Source organism: Lasioglossum baleicum, chromosome 20, assembly GCF_051020765.1.
Source record: "Lasioglossum baleicum chromosome 20, iyLasBale1, whole genome shotgun sequence".
Taxonomy (NCBI): Eukaryota; Metazoa; Arthropoda; class Insecta; order Hymenoptera; family Halictidae; genus Lasioglossum; species Lasioglossum baleicum.
In genome coordinates, this window is record NC_134948.1 from 1,434,865 (window position 1) to 1,440,876 (window position 6,012).

The window sequence follows — 6,012 nt, forward strand, 5'->3', positions numbered from 1 at the left end:
TTCTTAGGATTAGTCGCAGCTTCGACCTAGCCCCCGAAAAAGTGAAACTAGGAAACTGTCCCTTTCCCTTCGTTGGAAATCAATTTGAATTTGCATTTCGAATTTGATTCTAGCGAGTATTTTAGTTGAGCCAGTGGTTCTCAACTTTTCTACTTCGGAGCAAGTCCAGAGAACGTTGCCCCGGCCGAACGAGTCTCCGTCGTTTTTAACCCACCCCTAACCCGATTTGCGGGCCCCGTCGACGACAAGTTGAGAACCCCTGAGAAACCCCGATGACGACGAAGCGGAGGGACGCAAAACTCATCGAATCATTCAGTTTCTCAACATATCCATCTTCTGACCTCGTATTTTCATAAATCAAGATATACATGCATACACACGTACACAGACACAGCATGCGCGTTTTGATCTAATAAGGTTCGTCGAGAAATTATTTTCCTAGTCGGACTGATCTACACGGATCTAGGGCTGTTCTTGTTCTATACATATACAGGGTGGTCCGTCTGACACGTGGCCACCTAAATATCTCCCTTATTCGCGATCACGTAACAAACGTATACACGTCAATCCAAAACAATAACCTTTTCAAGAATGAATTGCTAATTTTTTTATCGAATAACAATGTAACTCTTCCGTCTATTTACTCGTCATAGATTGATTTTAATTACACACTCTGCGGCGGATTTTTAGAACTAAATTCCGCAGTTAAGAGGTTAATGCAACGTAAAAAGATTATTAAAAATACAGGAAATTAAAAATAAATTATCAAAGATAAAGGAGATATTTAGGTGGCTGTGCATTTAGATGGACCATCCTGTATGTATCTATATATATATATATATATATATATATATACATACATATATGCATATATATATATACATATATCTTTGTTCTGTGTAAACGTACGACTGTTTTTCGTTTCCCTTCGACTTTCTACAGCGAGTGTAAACTTTTGTACGATTTTTTACCGATGTACGGGCGATGGTGGTCGACCTCTTTTTTGCACAAGGATTAGGTTTCTCATGGACGACGCGAGGGAGAGTATGCTTCTTCGACACACGTTCGCGAAAGTCTGTTCTTGAATTGATCAACGATTCCGTGACGTTCGCATCATCATTTCTATACAAACGTTTAATCAAGATTACGTAGAGAAGTTTCTATAGGCGGTGTACATAATAATCAGTGCTTAGATCATCGGATTCCTATACATAGTGTCATCGTCGATCGTGCGACGAATCACACGAGAATGTACGACGAAAGCTTACGATTTACGTAGAAAGAGAGAGGGAGAGAGAGAGAGAGAGAGAGAGAGAGAGAGAGAGAGAGAGAGAGAGAGAGAGAGAGAGAGAGAGAGAGAGGAGCCTGTGAAACTCTCTGTTTTTGCGGGAACGGTGCGCGAGTGTAGTTAGTCGCAAATCACTTGTTGTATCATACACTATAGCCGGAGACGCTGGTTGCGCGCCCTAACGCTGGGAATCCCCTAACTTCGTCGCGTAAACAGTTCCCTTTCTAATCGTTACTTTGTCGATTTTTACTCGAGAAACATTTAGAACCCGGAGGCAGAGTTGTGTTGAATTACAATTGAATTACTTGACGAATTATAATCACAAGGTAATTCGATTAACATTGTATTGAAATTAGCACAACTCTGTCTGGAGACCGTGGTTTATATTTTGTCTTGCACAAATGATTTTGAGGATTTTACAAATTTCGATTAGACTTAAATTCATTGTCATCCATAACGTGTACGTACAGTTTATTTAACCCCTTGCCTTACAGTATCGCGATGAAGATTCTGAACAGAGTTTAATGAATATATGTATGTTATTAATTTCCTTTAAACCGAGATGAAATTCTATTTTGGTTTCGTTAATGTATAGTTATCGGAGAACATGTAGGCATACGATAGATATAATTCTAATCACTGAAACCGTAAAATAAATCGTAGGGCAAGGGGTTAGAGATCATTCGAGAGATTTGTCACGAATTTCACGGCGTTTCAAATGGCCCGGGCTTGAGTTTCGAGCGTGCCAGTCTTGCCAACGTAGAATGCGCGGGTCGCCAGTGCACCGGCGCGCGAGCAGCGACCGCAGAACCGCGAAGTTTGAATGAGTAAATTGTTGCGGGCGTGAAATAACGAAGTAGCGAGGAGAGGAACGCGTGGGCGTGAACGTTGAGATGAATCGAAGGTGAGGGGAGAGACGATACGAAGAAGCCAGGCGATCAAATCGCCCAGAGAATTGAAAATTCTAAGTCTATAAAATATATTTATAGAGCCGAGTAGAGCCGAGTGTGCGAGTGGTGTGTACGAGAGAGAGAGAGAGAGCGTGCGAATGATGGAATGAGGGTATGAAAAGAGGAGAAGCTATGGAAAAGGAGAAAGTAGAGAGGGGATGGCAGAAAAATGGCGGCGAACGAGGCGCTAGAATACAAAATACGTGTTTACGAAAACGAGACAGAGAAACGAAAAGTGGGGGGAGGATGTGGCGACAGAGGGATGACTGTATGTTCTATCAGTATTCTATCGAAGAGGGAGGACGTTAGTGCGAAGCGTTTAATTTTAAAAAAAGAACACCGAAAAAAAAATGGCGATTAGACGATTCGGAATCGCTCGGATCCATCGATCGAAGCTGCTGAACTGTCCAAGGGACGAATGTAAACCGCGCGTAACAGGCTAAAGATATGCGAAGAAAGAGAGAGAGAGAGAGAGAGAGAGAGAGAGAGAGAGAGAGAGAAAGAGAGAGAGAGAGATACTATAAATATTATATATATATATACATATGACACAAAAAAAGCATATATATATATAAAAATTATACATATAAAAATGGAGGAGAATAAAGCAACTATCGTTGATCGCTATATCAAGCAAGTAGATATATTATATTGAAGAAACAAAAAAAAAGTATATATATATAAATATATATAGTAGCGTGTCGGTATAATTACTACGATTTGTAAACGCGTGTCGCGGCGCGTCGATGCTAGGGATATCGATTGACCGCTTATGCGAACCTGGATAAATTAACTTAGGCGAATCATTGACCGAGAAAGAAAGAGGGGAGGGAATCGGGGAGTATGCGTCGCAACGTGTCCGGAGAACGAAAATCGAAACGAAATTACACACTTGCCGTGTTTTTCTTTTTTCCGGCGAGTGACAGTGTCAATTGTAAATGCGTTCGAATTTGCCGGCCGTCGCCTAGGGACTTTCTCTAAACCGGCAGCCTGTCGCAACCCTGTTCAGCACACGACCCTTTGCGTTCCAGTGAAACCACACTCCCGACAATCGACAGAAACTCGAACTCTCGACTATCTTCCATTCGCGATGCGCGCTAGTTACTTTTTAATGATAATAACGATAATGAGCTAGTTGATTAATCGAAGGGAAGGTCGCTGAAGCGATCGGCAAAATCGGACGCAGCCCTAAGAAAGTGTAAGAGCGCAGAATACTACGTAGCCCGTAACACCAAAGAGGTAGCGGGAGGGGGGAAACAGAGGAACGAGTTGGAATTTCCTGCAATAGAACATTTAGATCAATTAACGGAGACTCCCATGTAGGTAGACTTTAAATATTCGTAATTATTCGCTGTCTCGCGTGTGTCCGTCGCGTTCGTTACGTTTTCGGTTCGTTTCGAATTTCCCGCCAGAAGCAGCGCTAGGGGAATTTAGTTTTTTCGTTCTATTGTCGCGCGTGTTTCGGGGAATCCCGGGACACGCCGAGCACGATGGGCGACGAGGCATCTTTGCTTTCAAGGACTGACTTTTTTATGTCGTTCTAAAGAATAATTATAATGGATAACGGTAACGATAATAATATTATAAATATTACGTAACGATAGGAATGATAAACGATGCGCGTTCGAATTGCTAAGAATAATAATATTAATAATAACATTAATAATAATAATATTAATAATAATAATACCAAGTATCGTTTAAGGCATACGTCCACCCGTCGTGCTCGGCCCCCGTCTTTTATTTTCCACTGATCATGAAACGGTTTCGATGATCATTTCAATGATTGTCCGTGCTCGCGCGAACGCCCGGTTACAACGATATATCCGATTTTCTTCGATCTGTGCTTCGTGGTGGAATGGGAATGGCGCGCAACTCGGTCGATATAGTGTTATTCCCGCAGATCAGGGTCGCCGACCTTGTTGCGTTGTCTCCGAACCAGCCAGCACCCTCTACGATCAACCGAGTCGCGTGCCCGATGTTCTAGGGGAAAAATAGACAGGGGGTTCCCCTCGATACCGAACAGGTTACTAGCGAATAACGATCGGACGCGAACATACAAAATGACGAAAGACGAGGATAAATGAATCAATTAACCGGGGATTCGTTGAGATCTCGTGTCTTTTTGATTTTGCCAGTTTGTAGGCTGCCAATACTCGAGTCTAAATCAACGAACGTTCTGCAGACAGGAATCTAGAGAATTTTTTCCAGGGGTTTCATAGGGGTAACATAGATCTTTTGTTGTTTCTATTGTGGTAGAGGTTCTCTCGAGTTATATTGGTCGCGTATTGACAGCCAATATGGTGGGGGATGATGCTTGATAGCGAACCGTTGAATCTTGCTCGAGCGTAGGGTTCGAACGTCGCCGGTTGACGACGATTCTAGTCGATGTTAAGTCCACGCTAATCCAATTATGGCCGGCGACGGTCGATTATAAATCAATAGTAGGATAGTAGAGCGTAACGATTTCAGAGAGGTAGTACTACCGTTGTTCCGTTGATTGTTTTCATAGACTTTATTGCGCCGTGACCGCATCGCGTGCTCTCTTGCTAAACGTTCGGTTATACACCAGCTGCAACAAATAAACGACTATCTTGCTGACAAAACAAAAATGGCCCTTGCGAGCTTGTTGAGCGTTCGCCTCACCTGATACGACCGTTTCGATATTCGTCGAGCCTCGACGAGGAAAAGTAACTAGACGTCCAACCCGAAACGCGTACCAACTTCAAAAAAAAAAATTTCACCAAATTCGAAGAGTGCTTCTCGGATCAGGGAAACTCCTCTTTAGAACGCAACCGGGAAGACCCAGTCAATTAAAAATGATCGCGATGACTTTAAGCGTAGGATCCTTTGTCCAGTTGATTTCAAAAAAGAAGAAAAAAAAGAATAAATTGATCAGTATTAGACAAACTCCTGATTGAGCGCGCACGCTGTTTCGTTTACAGAGCCTTGCGTCGATCGGGCCAATCCAACGGCAATCAAACAACGCGTGTTCCGGGGGTAGTATACCCTCGATTTGTAACTAGAAAATACCTAGAATCTTACTAGATTTTGGGTCGGAAATATGGGTTTGCTGGTTTTCAGTTAGTGTCCTTATTTGAGCAAATTTTGGGCTGGGTGAGGGCTCATTCGAAAGAGGAAGGTTCACCGCAGGGGGCTCTGGTCATGAGGTTAACGAGAATATGTTTATATCTAATAATATTAGTGTCCAAAGTAGAGTAAACATCTAGGAAAAAAAACCAGCAGATTTCAATGCATTTTTCTGTCTCCAAAAGTCTTTTTGGCTGATGGGATGACCAGAGCCCCCTGCGGTGAACCTTCCTCTTTCGAATGAGCCCTCACCCAGCCCAAAATTTGCTCAAATGAGGACACTAACTGAAAACCAGGAAACCCATGTTTTCGACCCAAAATCTAGTAAGATTCTAGTTATTTGCTAGATATTTGCTATTTACTAGGATCTTACTAGATTTTGGGTCGAAAACATGGGTTTCCTGGTTTTCAGTTAGTGTCCTCATTTGAGCAAATTTTGGGCTGGGTGAGGGCTCATTCGAAAGAGGAAGGTTCACCGCAGGGGGCTCTGGTCATCCCATCAGCCAAAAAGACTTTTGGAGACAGAAAAATGCATTGAAATCTGCTGGTTTTTTTTCCTAGATGTTTACTCTACTTTGGACACTAATATTATTAGATATAAACATATTCTCGTTAACCTCATGACCAGAGCCCCCTGCGGTGAACCTTCCTCTTTCGAATGAGCCCTCACCCAGCCCAAAATTT